Source organism: Balearica regulorum, chromosome 6, assembly GCF_011004875.1.
Source record: "Balearica regulorum gibbericeps isolate bBalReg1 chromosome 6, bBalReg1.pri, whole genome shotgun sequence".
In the NCBI taxonomy this organism is placed as follows: domain Eukaryota; kingdom Metazoa; phylum Chordata; class Aves; order Gruiformes; family Gruidae; genus Balearica; species Balearica regulorum.
The window spans coordinates 19,515,482-19,534,446 of record NC_046189.1 but is presented as its reverse complement, the minus strand read 5'-3'; the positions used below and the strand labels follow the sequence as shown (position 1 = coordinate 19,534,446).

Sequence of the window (18,965 nt, the reverse complement as noted above, 5' to 3'; positions counted from 1 at the left end):
TTAGTTGAACTAAGCTACAAATTTAGAGCTACAGATTTATGGTGCTAGTTTTTGAATGTTCAATATCCTATTGAAATTAGCAAAATCTTTGCAGTAAGCAAAGGCACAGGCATCACATTCATGACTGCAAATATTATTTATTTTAAGGGAGACATTCATGAATTACCTGTGAGGACTTCAATGTTATTTATAGGGCACTATTTCTGAACAGGTGTGAATGGTAAGAACGACAACTCTGTATGCTCAGCAAGAAAATTCAAGAGGCATGGAAATACTCCCTGTACACTAAGACACGAAATACAAAATACAGTACTTTGGGTGCCATAGATGTTTCAGACCTGAAGCACCCACCATACAGCACAGGGTTTTATGCTTGCTGAGTTCTTTTTCTTAGTCCTGCTAATCTCCAAGATTTAGACTAAGGTTTTAACTGCTATTATACTAAAGTGCTTTGAAACTGTGGCCTGCAAACCTTTAAATAATCAATGCAAATGTCACTTCAGAAAAAAACGAACTGAACCACAAGTTCATCAACACACATTTGTCAAAGAAAATAGCAGGGGATCAGAGCTATTATGAGATTAAGTGCATGGCCCACTGAGTAGGGTTTTAGATGGGACAAAGAATATAAAAGTTCACTCAACAGTTTTCACACGTTTGTTATATAAGGCTGGTCTTCTATCATTTACTTATATAAATACCCCATCAGTGGTTTTCAATCCTCATTATACTAATCTTTTTTTTCCTCCAGTTATCCAATGAAAATATAGTGTGGTATCCAGGACTGATACTGAAACACTACTGCTTTCAGAAATGTCTGAACTGAAAATCACAATTAAGGCGCATTTCTGAATGTGACACGTGACATTTAACAGTACTTCTAAAACTGACATTTGTAGTTAACTAATTTATTTTGGCTAACAAACTGGATATCAAAGTTCAGAGTTTGTAAATGCCAGCCTTTTACAGAAAATGTATCTAGAAATGGATCTGCTATTCATACGTGTACTTCAACATCTGTGCATAATTTTTTAAATTTTTTTTTTAAGCAAGTATCTAACATTGGTCTCTAAACTAATTAAATAATGTACCAAGTGAAAGACAGAATGAAACATGCAAACTTGAAAAAGTGAAATGAGCATGAAAGTAATGTCAAAAATTGGATTCAAATTCTGTTTGGTAAATATGGTCATTGTAACTAATAAACTAAGAACTATTGTGGAACAACAAGATAAGAAATAATTACTTTGGCTAAAACACCAATTCAGAATAATAATAGTCTTAGACTGTCATTTTAACAGCTTTTCTATTGAGTCCTTAGAGGGATTATTTGCATTCCTCAGGTATTCTATTGTACAATTCAGATGAATAAAGACTTACAAATCATTCCTCTACCGCCAGTGTGAGACTTTGATCCAGTGAATACACCATTGTACCTTAACTATAATTGGCAAAAAACCTGACAGTGTAGAGCATCACAAGCTTAATAACAAAGGAGAATATCTCAAAGTGTTGACAGATGATCTTCATAATGCAGGAGCAGAGCTGGTACATTTTAGCAATAAATGAGCACTGAGGTCTAAAGGTCTCTGAAGTGACTGACATCAGACCTGCTACAGCCTCACTAAAAGAATAAGGTACTGCATCCCACTCTGTACAGACAGTCGGGTTCTCTGCCTCAGTCTTTTACTTTTGTGACTTTCAATGTCACAGGAATTACTAAAAAGTACCAAGGAATTCCCCTAATGGTGACCAAAATAAAGAAAACAAACAAACAAAAAGTAAATACTCAAATATAAATACTGATAATACGGATATATTTGTAAATGAAATTTTCCCCAAAGCAAAAATGCTGGACTAATAATCAGTAAAGTAATTGTGCAAGTTTGCTTTCCTGTTAGGGATAACCAAGTGTGCTAAACAGAATAAAATTCTCTTAACAAATGGTAACAATTAATGTCAAAGTCTGTTTTATTTGAGCACATAATTTCTCCATGGAAATGCTGTATGTCTGTAGAAGGACAGCATTAGTACACTCATTTGGGCCTCTGTTAAGATAAGCAAATGCTAGAGTATCTCCATTATTTCATGCTATACTTGATAATGAATGATGAAGGGTATTGGATTTTAGGCTGAGAGAAAAGACTATTAACACCTAAAAATATCTCAATTAAAAAAAACCCACTAAAGTGTAATAAAATGAAAAGTGTAAAAAAAAAATCAGTAGAACTGACAGAACCAATGACCATAATTAACAGCTGAAACTATTTTAAGAAACAAGAAAGTGTTCAAGATGAAAACTCTTCTTGACAAAGCAAGCTGAAAACAATGTACACACTAAAAGCAATTAAAAATATCCTCTTTCCTAATTAGGTTTCTAAGAATGCTGTTATTAGTAGAGTTAAAACTAAATTCTGATTATAAAACATAGAGCGGGCAGAAGAAGGGCTTATAATCATAGAATCATAGAATCTTTAAGTTTGGAAAAGACCTCTAAGATCATCAAGTCCAACCATCAACCCAGCACTACCACGTCTACTGGCTTGCTCTAGTAGTACTCAGTAGTAACAGCGAGGGATCTCTCGGAGCATTTCTGGACATCCAACAGCCTTCCCCTAGGGAGGTGGCTTGGTTCTTCCCTCCAGGTGGCTCTGTGGAGAGGAGGAGTGTGCCAATAGCAACTACAGAAAGTTCCTGCACTGAAATTTGATTCTATTTGCCACAAATGGACAAAATATCCTTTCTGGAAAAAAACATAGACCCAAGAAACAGTAAGACAACCATTCATTCTGTGATGGCAAAAAGAAAATCTTAAACGAAAGTTGAATTGAAAACTCAATTAAAAAGACACCTATGTACAAATCTGACACAAGAACAAAACCAAGACAAGAACAAAACCAGATCTGAACAACTTGCAAGTGAAGGCAGCACTCAAAATTCTGACCAGGGAAAATGGCCAAGAGGAATTAAGATGCTCACGTCCACTTAACAGTTACTGTTGGCTGACAAAGAGGTAAGGAAGGACAAAAGGATGTCAGCATAGCTACTACTAACTCAGAAAAGCTGTGAAGACCAAGATGTTTTCTTGTCCCTACTAGATTCCAAAATCTGACAAAGACATCATTTAAGGGCATTCCAGTTTTAACTTTGCATCAGCCTGACAAAGAAAAAACAAATGAAAGCAGCCAGTGACTTCACATACGGAAGGATCAGGACAACCACTAGAGTCAACTCCTGATATTAAATCAGGATGCAGAACAAACCCTGGAGTAAGGGTTTAAAAAATGAGGGCACTCATTGAGAAGGCCAGTAAGCAAAAAGCACCAGAAGGGGAGCTGTGAAGAAGGGAGTGCCTTCACTTTAAAATGGTGATGGTTCGTGAGGCAGAAGAAACCAAAACCTGCAGACAACTAAAATAAAGAGGTACAAAAGTTGCAGAATGTACATTAACTACAAATCAATATTTTACAGTTTCACATGAGAGATCCAGCTGGGAACAGAGACAGAGTTCAGATGGAAATCAGAAGTAGTGATGGAAGAGAGAAGCTGCAGAGAACTTAAGCTCAGTGAACACCTGCAAGACAAGATGATCTGAAAAAGTGACCCCTGAGAAGAAAGGTGGTTTGTGAAAGTACGCTTTTGTACAAGTAAGACCAAAAAAAAAAAACCCAACTAATTCATGGAAGAGAAACAATTGTTTTTGTGCTCTATACCTAAACTACAAGTGGAATCAGCAGAAACAAAACAGCAGGCCAGGGAAGAAGAAAATACCAGGCAGCACCACAAGAAGGAAAGAAACAAATGTACATAATGAGATAAGATCAAACTAAGTGATCAAAACATACAAAAGACTGAAAAAAGGATTTACACATAGGAGTGAGAACAAGAGGCCCTAGCAATTCCAACAGGCTCTTCTCCTTGGCAGTACTGAGCAACCCCAGATTTTCAAAACCTTCCAAATCAATCTGTTTAGTTCTTTGTTCCTCACTGTTGAAAAGTTTTCCATGTGTGTAGCCTAAGCCACCTTTATTCCCATTTAAATGCATTAGTTTAACTGAGCCCATACACTTATGGACTGGGAATACACACTCCCTATTTCTTTAGAGCAGCATTTCACATACTGAAAAACTGAGGTCTTTTTTTATTTTGAGCTTTCCTTGTAAGCCACATATTACTTCTAACTTTGAACCTTTTTCTGGACTCTCTCCAATTGGTCTAAAATTCCCTGGAAGCTCATGGTACTTAACGCACTCCCTCAGAGCTCTCAATAATAACATCTTATAAGCATTAAAAAATAGCTAGAGGATTAACTCTCACATTTTTCAGGTGACTCTCCTGTTTATAAAACCCAGTATAGCATTTGTTTTTTTGTGACAGCACTGCAACACTATCTCATGCTCAGTTTATAACTTACTGTGTGACCCTGCCTGACTAGCTATTCTTAATACTATATTTGCATAGTTGATCATTCCTGCATAAAATCCTTCTCAGAAGTTGCACCCTAGCTCTTTTTTTTCCTAATGATTTCTTCTATTACTTGAGATGCTCCTAAATTCTAATTTTGTTCTATACATACGTGGACATCTCCTAGTTTGGGGTCATCTACAGATTTAAGAAGAATGCTCATCCAGCTCATTAATGAGAATATGTAACAGTACTCAACCAGCAGCTGCTTCTGCAGATCTTATAATGAGATACTCTTCCATTTGGAAAGTGAACCACTGATAACTATGGTCTGTTTCTTATCTTCCAACCAGTCTTACACACTCAACTTCCAGTAGTTTCCACCTAGCCAATCCATCTTAACTTGTTTATGAGAATGTTGTAAGGCACTGAAACCTTTAAAGGCTTAATAAGAATCCCAATATGTAGTTATTTTTTTCAGTATACGCAAAACCATTAAATTTATCACAAACAAAATAGTGGAGTCATCTGACAATTTAGACAAGTAATAAACAATATGAATTTGTGAAGACAATTGGGTTGCTTCTAGGTGATTACAAGCAGTTGTATTGTTCCAATATTTTTCTTGAAATTAAAGGAAAATTAATTGACTTAACGTCTTGTTTGTTCTTTCCTCTTTGTGGCTTTCTTTTGTCTTTTGAAGCCTCACCCATTACCCACAAGTTATCTAAAATGATGATAAATTAAGCAAGGATTATTTTTTTTTGCCCGGTCCCAAAATGTTCCACTATAAGTACCTCTTCATTTAGTTGGTTTGGTGAGGTGGGAGAGGGAAGATCTAATTTACCTAAGCACCAGTGACACAGTTTTCATAAATGGTGTCCTTCCCTTCTGTTCTGTTAGCATGCACAGACTCCACAAAGACCAGGTCCCACTGTTCTCAGTGCTGTACATATATATAGATGTATATGTATTCTTATATAAATAAGCAACATTCACAGCCTCAGTAAGCTTTCATTCCAAATGTATATAATCAGCAAAGAATGGAATGGTGAAAATGATGAAACCAATGTATATAACAATTTTGTATCACAAAATAGGTCAGTGGCAGAAGTTAAGAACGGAAAGCAGAAAGCAGAGGTGGTACTCTGTTGTAACAGATTAACATGCTGTAACTTGTATTGCTACCTGCCTTCTTTAGCATCTCCCTTTCTTCTTGCACCACATAAAGAGAAAGGAAGACTAAACAGGAAAACATGAAAGAAGAAAAAGATACTTTCTTCCCCACCGTGATAGATTGTTTTTTTGTGAAAATGACAAATCTACAGGTTTGGGAGTACCTGTTACTGACCTAGGCCATCCCATTTCAAATCATCAGTGACGTTTACAAATTTATTTTTTTATTCCCAGTTCCTAGATGGCCAGGAGGAACACAGCAATCTTTAGATTTCAAAAGGCCCTTCCCACTCCCCAGCTGCAAATACTTTCTAGTAATACTTCAGAACAAAAGTACTGCCTCCACATGCTGGGCTGCTCCCTGGTCAAGAGCCTCCTCTCAGCCCCTCTGGAACTCAGAACTTCATTTATTCTGTGCATCCTGAATGCTTTAAGTTCATCCATACTTTCCTAGTGTCTGTATCCCCTCCAGTATTTAGTCATTGCATCCAGATGAACTAAGACACAAGAGACCACACGGAGAACCTATCTCACACATTAGATATCACTCATCTCCAATGCAGATTGACTTGAGCCTTGAAACATGCCATGGAATAGTCCTTAAAATTCTTTACCACAACACTTTCAGAGACTTGTGATAGACCCCATGATCTCAGGAATCTTATGACAGAATAGGTATATAAAGTATTTCATTCTACCAGATCTGGATTTCACACTTTTTAAATTCATTCTAATTTCAACTGATGCCATATGAAGAAAAGAAGAAGTTCCTGATCAACACTGTCATTTGCCATTTATTACAGATGGGTTTATAACTTTCCTTAACATTTTCCTTTGAAATGTAAGTAATCCCAGGCTCTCTGCCTCATGTGTGTCAAAGCAAGTTTTTCCAGTGCCTTGATCTCTATCATGGCCATTATCTTAAATCCCCTATAATTCTGAAAAATCATTTGTTAGATGGGGTGACTGGTATTGCACCTACTATTTTAGTTCATGTTGCATCCCAGATTCTAAAGAAACATTGTCATAATCTGGACATGAGCTTCTCATCCCACTCCTTATCCATCCAGATGTTACACTTGCTTTTCTGCTACCAGCTGCACGTGGAGCAGGGACCCTACCAGCACTCCCTGCAGGCATACTCAAGCTGTTCACCAACAAAAATAACCTGGCAAAAAGCAGTTTGGAGAGGGAGGAAGAATTTATTTCTTTCATACCCCTCCCCTCCAGCCTTTCTTTTAAGCTGGACAAATTCACTTTCCCATGTATCCTTACAACTGCTTGTGCCAATATAACTGAAGGGTGGTACAGGAACAGGTGAAGACTGTTAAGGACAGGAGTGCCTTAAGCTAGCCCACCACCCAAAAAAAGAGCAATGCCATGAAGACAGGTTCAATCAGGAATTTTGGTGTTTATTATTGGAGAATGCTTGTATATGGCATAACTCCTGAGCAAAAATTACCCTGTGTAAGATCACTTAAAAACAGATTCGTCACAGCAGAAAACAATATTAGTTGATGGGGGTGGGGGAAATCAAGGCAATGCTCTGGAAATTCATATGAAAGCACTTCATGCCCTCAAGATATAATTCTGTTAACAAATTGTCTAAAATAATATGGTAGTAGTATACAGTTCTCAGTTTATCTGGTCTAGAAAGCTACTTGGAGATATTTGCTATTTCATGGTATGTTAAAAACACATAAGGACATAACACTTCAATTACAACTTTATACTACTGACCGCTTTTTGAACATATTTCATAGAAAGATTTGGCTTAGCTGACATGAAACTTCTTTAGCTGTTTTGGGTCTGCAAGATGTTGGAATTGTGAAAGAAATAATAGCAGAGAACATGATACTACCCGTAAAGGCAGTAGTTAATGGACAAAATACTTTTATAACTAGGAGAAATAAAGCATGCATAATAGAAAAAACAAGTTGATGACCTACAACCAAGTTTTAATTCAAAAATATCAAGACAAAGAGAAAGAGGTAAAGTAATCCAGAATTACTTTTTCTGCTAATCTATATAGTGCTTCCAGTAAGAAAAGATTTTTCAGTACTCCATACAGCAAATTCCATCTAACAAAAGGTCAGTCAAGGTAGCCCTATTTTAACCATTTGTAAGAATCATCATTCAGGAAGAATAAAGATCTTTAAATCCATTTTTAAAACATTAGTTTCTTACATAATTTTCAAGATTTCAATAATATCTCTTTATCCAAATTATGGTCCCTATTAAAGTGATCTAAACCAATTATGTCTTAAATAATGAAAACAGTACTACACTGCTGCTGTAGCACCTGCTGGTACGTGAAGGGCTTACAGTCTCTACTTCTCCTTGGTCTGCCAATTCTGAAAATTAACTCTGTCTTAACTTAAAAAAAAAAAAAAAAAAGAGATGGCTGTTGCTGTCAGCAAGGCTCAAGCACAGTCAAGACTGAAGTACTGATGAAACTGCATAACAATGCAGACTGCAACAAATCGTGCACATTACGTTTCATAGTTACAGGCATAACAGGCTCCCCTTGCCACACATACACTTTGGACAGAAAAGATGCCTTTGGAAAGTCATATCTTGTCATTCTCTCTGCTATCATTTATAAAATGCAGAGTTTTAAAAGGTTATCTTGAAAACGATAACAAAATAATTTAACAAATGCTCATTCATAAACTATAGCAGAAGCAGCAAATCTCAGTCACAAGACTTATGTGCAAAAGGATGATGATTGACGTACCACTACAGATCAGTAGAAAGAATTCCTATACCATAGTCAGGTTTACATTATGGCATGATAATTTTAACTTTTGCCTCGTGACAGGGCTTATTATGTTACGTGTAAAACTGTATTCTTAAGGGTCCTGTACAAAAAAAGTAGGCCAATTCATATCAATGCTATTATAGAAAAGTCTCAAATACATACTCCCATAAAACATTATAAGCCATGCATAAATAGAATATTTGATCAGAAAAAATGTGATGCCTTAACAAGAGAAACTTCACATGAAACAACACGAACACCACCATTTTAAATTTATATTTTTTGATTCTTTTATGTACTGTGTGCACACAAACACACACAAGGCCATACTCCCAAACAAAAAAATATGATCTACGTAAAACTCCTGTGTAACAAAATAAATACGTATTAACACAACACATGAAATAAGACACTATTAAGAGTAACTGGAAATATATTTCACTAGTGCTAAATAAAAATCCTGCAATGAGCAACACAAATGCAGACTACAATATGTGTTAGTTTTGGCTTTCACTAACATCACACAACAATGTAATGAAACCTAAACAAACTGGGGCAGAATATTCCCCCCCCGCCTTGTTTTAATGAAGCATCCTCTCCTGCTCACGCATGATAGAGGGAGACGCCTTCCTTGCTTCTCCAGAATTAGTCTGTGTGAACTTAATTGCAGAGCCTCTCCAGACCACAGAATTCACATGAATGCTCCCTTCCTCCCTCCATCAGTTGTTAAAAACTTTGTAAGTATTAAAATTGCAAGAGTCAAATATTACCACAATGAGAGCATTACATTTAAAATAATAACCCCTGCTTATATCCCCCGCCTCCTTGGACCGTTACCAAGTACTAACATTTTGTGATCACACAATACTGAGAGTGACACTTAAGAAACAATTTTAATGAGACTAGTAGTAAGAATCATAGAAGCTGGTGATACTGGACTGAGTTGTGGGAGGTTTTTTTGATGAAGGAAGTATCAAACTTGTTATTAGGCTGGAATACACTACTCAATAAATCAGACATTAACTTTGATATTTATCCAGAGAAAGAACATCATCTAAGCTCTCGGTATAACAATAAAGTTTAGCTGAATGGTTGATATTCAAACTACAGCAACTCAAAGACTACAAGGCTTAATTTCAGACACCTGATTTAGATACCTAATCTCCTTCTGCTCCCTATATAGTTAATGAAGCAGGAGGCTCTTCTGAGGGCAATTCAGAACATTTAAATTAGGGCTCCTGTTCTCACTTTCTTCTTAAGGGCATCTTCACTCTCCTCTTTTCACAGGCTACTTTAGGCACTTAAGGTCGGGTTAATTTCTAAAATGCTTACGTAAAATTATGTGGTGTGCCTCAGTCTTACCTCCTGCTGATACATTTCCCCAAAATACTGCCTAATAAATACAACAGCATATACAGTACTGTCATATGAACATGTCCATGTCCAAGTAAAACACTAAATGAGTTAGGGATTTTCACAGTGTGCAAAGATGCCTTGTATGAAAGGCACTTCACTAATTTGAAAAGCAGTCACAAAAATGTTCAATTCTACAGACACAGTCTGTTTACCTGTCTAAACTATGGTGAAATGAAAAAAAAATTCACAATATCTGAATCATCTACTAAAACATACTGTCCTAGGGGAACACTAACTTTGATTTTTTTCAGAAGCAGAAATAAGTATCTGGATCAGTGTCTGAAATTAGGCTCCGTTTATCTGATGGACTGTAAAGGATCTGTTAGACACGAAGATTTTTATGGCTGAAAATGGAACAACAAAGTAAATTTCTGTCAGAAATAAATACTCTTATTCTGTGGGTGGGTGTGTACAAAATATTTTTATTTGCAAACACAAAACTAAAATTTGATTTATTATAAAACTACTAGTTTACCTATCTTCATTTTCTTATTGATTATGGAATTAGGATGCATTCACCGCCCCCAGCAATTTTAACAACAAAAAATTATTTGACTGAAAAGAAGTTCCACCTTGAAGTTAGAGCACTCTGTAGTATGTTTTACCCTTACAAACATTAGCACTAACAATAGAAGGATCAAAAAGCCTAATTTAAAATGCAAGCTACTTTAATTTTTATGGCTTGGTCCAGAAACCATCTTTCAATAGAAAGTCAGAACATAAGCCCCAAAACATACGAATTCATGTTCAGTCTCTTCAGAGCAAAGAAAAGGCTCCATGTGTGGTGGCATACATGATAGTTGTCAACATAAATGAAAATGTTCATGAATAAAAAACAGGCTGTATAAAGAGCTAATTATAATATTACTATCAATTGCCAGCTTGCACTTGCAAATCTTTCATATCATATAAATGCATTGTTTTTGACATTTCTCTGTGGCTAAACATCACATCATTTCACTTTCTCAAAGTACTTCAAATATGCACAGAATATACTACAAGGAATGTGGTCTCATCTACAGTTACACTGAAAAAGAAAAAACCTATCACATAATTGTGCATTGTCATTAAAAAATTAATTTAAAACATTAATCAGCTCCCAAGTAAAAAAATCGAGACTTCCAACAGCCTCTATAAAATGATTTCTACTTTCTGTATATTCATCCTTTCTATCCAAAACAGCAGTTGAAAACACTTCATCCAATCATGCAACTGAAGACTAACATAATACATACACCCAAAGCAATAGTGAAGTTGTCAATTATTCAACTTGCATGCAGATGTTTTTCTTACCACTAAAATCACTGTTTATTTGCTTAAAGCAATCACACTATTTTAGCACAAGTTCTAAGAAAAGTTTCAGTAACCAATGAAAATCACTGTTCCTATTTTAATGCTCAAATAGATTCTTCTTCTATTTTAGAAGTGCAATAGAATTTAAGTTTGGAAAAGGCCTGCTCAACAGGCAAGAGCCCTAGTAAGTAATATATGGTTAAAAGCAGACCTAGCTAAAGGAAAAAATACTAAAATGTCATAGTGGGCAGTTATTCTGGGACATGATAGTCCATCCATTTCTCCACCAAGGAGTCACTTAACAGATACAATGCTATTTTAGACTTAGTTTAGCTGAGCAATGACACCATCAAAGCAGATATTATCATAGAAAATAACCTTGGTAAACACAAGTAATTTGGTTTAAAGCTAAAAATAAAGCACACCCTGACAAATTTATTCTCTCATTGATATGACATATGATTTTCTATGCACGAAAAATAAATCGATGAAGTATTTGATAGTTTGCTTGTGTGTGAAACTACTCATTCAGCTGGAGAAGAGGGGGAAGAGGGTTTGTACAGGCTGTGTACTGAGTAATGCACTGGATCTGTTAACAGGAGAACAAATTGGTGTTTAAGGATCAAGTTGATCAAGTTTCACAAAAATCAAACTTAGGACTGAACTTGTTTACATACATTAATGACTGTGACACAAACATTAGTTGCATGCAAAGTTTATGTTCGATACAAGAGCGGGAGACATTTTCCTCAAGGAAAGTCATCATTGTCATCATCAATTGGAAGTGACATAGAAGGGGGATCACGATGGATTAGTCTTCTTCAGAGCAATTCTAAGCCAATGCAACAGGGAAAAGGCAAATGTAGTCATTTCCTACTGGAAATGCTTCCCTTTGTTTAACAGGACACATTATGTCTGCATATCAGGTATTCATAAAAACCATGTAGAGTACTATGCACAGCTGTGGTCAGCTAAATTCAGAAAAGGTCTGAGATTATCAGAGGAATAGGAACCTCATGTAAATGACAGAGATAGAGAGAAAATTGATAATGTCTGCTTTAAATAAGTACTGGAGGTAAACACCAATTAGATAAGATACTATTTAATCTACAGGACAAAGCTGCCAGAACCACCAATGAAATAAACCAGCCATGGAAAAACGTAGACTGGAAATTAGCAGAACATTTTCAACCCAAGGCAGCAGCGAGGTTCTGTGAACAGCTTCTCAATACTAAGTGCAAAACGATCAGCTACTGTTAAAAAAAAAAACCCAAACCTTAATTAATTTATGAAAGTCATTATCTTGCGTAGCTACCAACAATAACTGGTTCTGTACTGAATGCAGAGGAGGGATTACAGTAATTTAGGGATTACCATATAGTTACAAGGAAGCACTACACTTTACGAATTCAGAAGTACATAAAGGCTATGCAGAAATGCAAAAGGGGGACAAAGAAGTCTCAATCTCATACAAATCAAGTTCCTACACGTTTTGTAAAACCCAATGCTTCCACTGGGGAAAAGGCATGAAGAACTCAACCACCACATATCCGACTTGGCTGGAGCTAGCCAGCAGACCAGCAGCAGTGGGCTGGCAGTCCGATCATCGTGCAAAAAGTCTTCCTGAGCCACAGAATATGGTTCTACTTGCTGTTCAGTGCACCACGTCACTGCTTTTTAAAGAACGAGTATAAATTAGGAATCACTGTTGTAAGGAAACAAGACTCAACCTCTTGGAAAACTAGACTTCCTGAGTTCTGCTCTTCCAAAAATTAAATGTAATAAAGGTCAAAATTAGCCCATAACACCATATATAGTTACCAGTACCACTCATGAGAAGAGCATGAGCAAGACAGAACAGGTGGCTGCAGTATTTGTATCACAGCTTGGCAGTAAGTCATTTCAAAATTTGGCCAAGGTACACATTTTTAAAATAGCACTAGTGAGAACACTGGACTTCATTACCCTAACTGGTCAAATGAAGAAAATTAAGAACATTATTATTTAAAAATGTGTGAAAATTTTAATGGAATTTTCTTACTTGGCATCACAAACAGAAATCTAAAACCCAATTCTCCATCACCAAATCTCCAGGCATGTAAAATGATATTGACATAAAGCCATACTTTATGCTCCTCCAGTTCCACATCAGTATCAAGTTTTGCTCCAGAGGAAGAGAATCCCATCATCAGAAGTCTCCTATCCTACCCAACCCTACTGCAACCTCAAGAGCAAGCTTGTCCTTTGCACAGAGCAAGATAAGGTTGGCTGTAAAGGAAAGGGAGCCATTTGGTACACCCATGAGCAGACAACCCTCTGGGCCAGGACATGGATTCTGAAATGCATTGGCAACCTTCATTCTGACATTTTCTGACTTCAAAGTGTTTCCCATTACAACATTACAGTGTATCAAGACACTAACTATAGCTGTACATAATTTCCAATTTCTGAAAAAGCAACCAATAAACATGTTCAATTTTAAACTGAATGTACTCATTGCATACCCATTACACAAATTTATCTTTGAGCTAATGGCGCTACGGTGACTATTCTCCTCTCGACAGACTAGAAGCTGTGAAGAGGTAAGGCGTTCTGCTATGTCACAGATACTTGCTGAGAGCAGAGAAACAAAAAACATATAGTACCTCTGAATTTCATGCCGTGCTTTGTAAGGAGAAAAATCTAGTAAGTACAGTTCCTTCTACCCCTTCTTCCTAAAATACGGCCACTTTCCCATCCCATCTGACAGTTCTTCACATTCTGATGTTCACTCTGGTTTCTTTTCCCAGTGTCACTCTCCAGTCTTCAAAGCTTTCCATCCTGGTCCAACAGCTCTTGAGCAAGATGCTTTCAAATGCATTACACCTCTTCATTCAATTCGCGTCTCCCTCCTACCCTAGCTTTTGGTCACTCCCACACTCCTACTTCTTTTTATTTCATTTGTGGGGTTAACAGTTCTTGTCCTGGCCAGGGACCCACCTTCTACTCTGCTTCCTTAGTTCCTCAACATACAGAGGTACATTTGGATCAGAGGCACTTCCAAATTCCTCTTAGGTCTGCTCAATTCTTAAGTTTGGTAACAGCTATTTCAAAGCAAAATTTCTTAGCCGCTGTGCATTTCACAGTATTTAGCATTACATTGAATATTTGCCACTGCACTTGCTTACATTTCATTTAAAAAATAAATCATACAAATACAGAAATTTAAAAATCTGTGTTCTGCACAAATCCAATGCATTTTAATGATTTTTCCCACTAGAAAGAGGACAAATTATGTAATAGGCTGAAATGAACCAGGCTCAGGAACAAAATACCAATTTAAAAAACAAAAAAACCCCCACCCCAATCGACTATATAGTTACTTAAGTACCAGAGACACAACAACTCAATAAAGGTTTTATATCTTACCAGATAGACACAATAATACTTGTTTTAAAGAAATACTCAATACAAGTCCTTCGACAGAGTCTAGAAAAGCACAGAACATAGTTGTACTTCCAGGACCTCCACTTATCAGATGAAATCTTCTTTTTACATAGGCAAAGGGCAAAAAAATGGGAACCTAAATAGAGCAGACTGAAACATGTTAAAGCTAACAATCATTGCATCTTTCCTAGAAAGAAAAATTTCTCTCAGAAAAAGATGTAGTTAATAGTTTCTCTAGTGTGTTCACACAGTTATTGTATGCTGTACTGTTGGCACATGCCTGTGGAGCCCACAACAAGAAATGCCAAGAGTGCAGGAGACTTGATATGACTCAATATTCTAGTCATAGCTGCACATGTCCTCATTTTGCTATTTGCCACCAAGAAACCACAACTATACATTACATATCAATCAGAAAGAGGATATATTTTTTAATGTTTTAATGAAAATAATGCAAAGTATGGAACTTCACAGTGATGAGATGCGTAAAACAGAAGTATTTCCCCAGCTCTACAGCAGTTAGAAAATACTACGTAATAATCCTTCAGGAGAAAGCACTTACTGGATTTATGCAAGCCTTATATGCTACAATTTTCAGAAAAAGCACAACACTACAAATGCATTCCATTCCATTCATTCAGAAGCAACCCAGAGCCAGTACTGTAGAAGCTGAAGGTACTGCTCAATGCAATGATTCATAGTTTCCCTTATAGAAAGATTCAGCAGTTTTCAGTCGAGACCTTTATTCCCTCTCTGAATAAATGATGCCTGAAATTTTTATTCTTGTTCTAATGGAATTTCAATGGCCTTCAGTGCAAATCTACTGGAAATTTTCGCATATTAAGTGGAAAAAATTAAATGATGTTAACCACATTTTAATGTGATTAAGGCTGACAGGGTCATTATTTCTGCTAATCACTCAGTTTAAAAAGCTCAAACAAAACTTTGCAACAGCCGATTTTTCTGGTTTTCTGTGTGTCTACTGTAATTGAGAATTAAAGCCACTACAGAATATGAAACAGTATATATCATAAAAAGGATATATCAAGTATTTTCTGCAATTTGTATATGTATTTCATTATAGTTAATCTCAAAATTAAAAAAAAAAGGGGGGGAAATCAATCTTGCAATATGTATACTCCTTTACTTCTTTTTGTCTTTCTCAATCAAAAGACAAAATAGAACAAGAGAATCTCTTTTCCTGTAGCTCCCATTTGCTAGTGAAAAAGAGAAAATATTTCTGCACATCTTTACTATGAACCAAAAGGTATGTATAATCACTGAAATTAATTTCTTAGGAAGTGTCTGCTGGGCTTTGCAATACGGACCTCTGCTTGTTACCCTTTAGGTTGGCATAAGCTGGAAAATGGGCATAAAAAAGTGGAAGAGAGGCAAGTGGCAATGACAAAGAGCAAACACTATATAGTTTTCACAGTGGCTTGTAGTTTCCTCTCATGGAGAATGAATGATAGAACAGAAAATTAAGGAGACCGCTGCTATGGTCACTGGCTCAGCTTGAGAGCCACAGCCTTACAGCCAGCCCTGCCGGCTCTTGCTCTTAAGGTCTGCCACTGGCAGCGGCACTGAATCCTGATGGAGCAACTCCCCAAGATCAATAACAGAACGCAGAAGCCTTGAGGGTAACTGAAGAGGGTGGAAGGACTTAAATTAGAAAACAGACATAAGTTTGCCTCATTCGCACTACCAGAGGAGAGGGGGATGTTGTTTGTGGGATTTATTTTTTGTTTCTTTCTGGGTGGAAGGAGGCTGTTCAGAGGAGGTTTTTTTCGCTTGGGTTTCAGGCTTCTTGCAGGATTAGCATTTTCTATAAAGACCACCACTATAATGCCTATTGCCTGCTTAATCATTAATACCACCCTCTGTGGATCCTCATTTCTGGAGGACTTGTACCTCCCATGCCATGTCATCTCCTCACAAACCCAAAAGTTACAGATGATTAATAAAAAAAACCCAAACAAAAAAGCATTTCAGCATCCAAATTCATTTTTCTACAAAAGCAACTATGCTTATACTTAAGTTACTTTAGAAGAGAATGAAAGTGCAGACTGATTCACATTGATCATTCCCATCTGGTTTAACGATACATTTCAACCTTACTGAATGACTAAAAATAAAAACTGTATTACAGCAGCTTCTTGAATTACAAAAAACATTTAAAAAAATAGTAAACAAGATCATTACCTTCCTAACCTTAAAGTACATAAAACTTATCTGAAAAATACTTTATTTCCTTCCCATTCCTTGGCAAAGTATGCAATCACTACACAGGGATTTTTAGATCTACTTCATGATTACAACAAAAAATGCTGAGAAAAAAGACAGTAGTTAATCATGCGCAAGTCTTTTCACAGAAGACTTTTACTTCTATCTTCATATCTAGCATGTAGTGCTAACACTGCATTTCAACAGCCAGCAGTGTTTTTTTCCTAAAGAATGTTTGCTTCCCACCTCAATACTTTCCATAACAAGGAAGAAGAAAAAAAAGTCCAACAACATTAGATCATTTACTACTAAAGAACAAACTACGTTAACATCAATATCATATTACAGCTGTAGTTTGTGATGTTCTCAAAAAGAAACATTATTGGTATTGTCGGACTTTCTAGTTTTAGTGTGAAGTCATGCACTAGTGCATCAACTAACAACCCCACTGAATTCTTGTGCTCATCTAAAAAGGGACCCTGCTGAATGTCCTAATGCATCTTATTGTGAATCTTCAGCAAATAAAACTTCATATATGAGCTCATGATGTGCTTTGCTGCTGGAAAGTCACAGGCTCTGTGGGAAGCTTTTTATCTTCCCAGCAGTCAGTTCTCTGAGAACATCAGTGCAGCTACTGTAGTTACCTGTAGATTACTTGTATTTTCTCACATCTGTGTCCAGCAATCTAAACCATGATGATAAAGGGTCATTAGGTTTTGAGTGAGGAAGGGGATGGACTAGACAATTTGCTCTGATAAGCTCCTTGTTGTGAGCGCCAGTTTAGAATGTGAAATGCGGGGTTATGCACATTCTCAACTCAAAAATCAGTGCTCTCAGAGCACCAATTAAAAATCATACTCAGCCTATCTTGAACTACACGAACACATCTTACCTAAAATTTTTACAATTAACAATATTGCAATAAAATAATTCTGTCATGGTAAGAAGGACATCAACTGTCTATTAGCCACAAAAGAATTCAGGTACAATTACTAAGATAACTGCTGTTTGGAGCACAGCAAAGCAATTTCCCACAGTGGGACTTACAGTTCAATTTACCAGTTGGGCAAACATTTTGTGCTCTGTAGTGGTCTACGGAGTTAACAGTTACCTGTAACATTTGAGCAGTGTTATACTTGGAGAAAACTTTCTTCAACCCAAACAGGTGTTTCAGCTTTATCTGTTCCCACGAATACACGTTTTTTCTGACCCTGTTCTAAGAACTATTTTAAGGCTTTTCAATTAACATTAAATGCAAATTTATGAAAGAGCCAATGGCTCTATTTTCCCATTCCAAGCTACTCACAATGAGGTCTTGTAAGTTACAAGCTACTTGAAGAGGGATGTCACCTATAAAATTATGTTAGTCCCCAAGTAACCTGATGTGGTGGTAGCAGGCTATTTTTCCTTATGGGGTATTCTTAATTCCGTAAAATAGTAAAAAAACCCAGTCACGAGTTAAATAATACTGTCAGAAATGGAGAGACACGTACCTACAAACGGAAGAAGGCTGCATTTTCATATGTAGCAAAACCTGACTGTACCATGAACACAGTATACAGTGAAAATGTTCCACTGACATGGTCACTGACAGAACTGTAAGAAGCCTTTAAAATACTTACAGTGAAATATTGTGTCAAACTCCAGAGAGTATCATGGTATTTTTAGAAAACAGACAAATACATGGAAAGACACTGAATATTTCTTGGTTAACATACAAGTCATCACAAGAAATTCAGAGACTTTAGAGTATGGAGAATGTAACTACTATACTTCCCTCTTCTCAAAATTAAAGATTAAAACAATTACCATTCAAACACTAACTCATTAGCTTAGATAGTTCAAAAAGGGTTTTTTTCCATTGCCCTTGCAGAGATGATGATATCTTGCTATGTTGCTTTTGAGTCTTAATTTCAAGTCAGTGAAGAAAACCAGAAGACAACTGATATTCGACACAAAAAATTAGGTCTAGTTCCAAAGCAGAATAATAGTAACAATGCATGCTCATAATGGATTTGCCACCGAGATTCTAAGACAGCATTTGAAAAAGAGCTTTTTAATTTTATCGGTTACTTTTATTTTATACATATACATCTCCTGGTTCTGACTTCTGCAAAAGGACTAGCTACATAAGCCACACTTGTATTTTATTTTTTTATTAGTACATAGCCTTTAATGAAAATGCAACATTTTGAGAACTAACATTAACAGTCTGCATCATCAGAGAAAATGAATCCTTAATAATTATTCATACACCAAGTAACTG

The 18,965-nt window shown here is 36.4% G+C and overlaps 1 protein-coding gene across 4 annotated transcripts in view; it reads right to left on the bottom strand.

The window, feature by feature from the left end:
- OLA1 (Obg like ATPase 1) overlaps nt 1–18,965 on the bottom strand; it is a 102,606-nt gene that overhangs the window by 8,416 nt on the left and 75,225 nt on the right. The gene's annotated exons all lie outside the window — the stretch shown is intronic.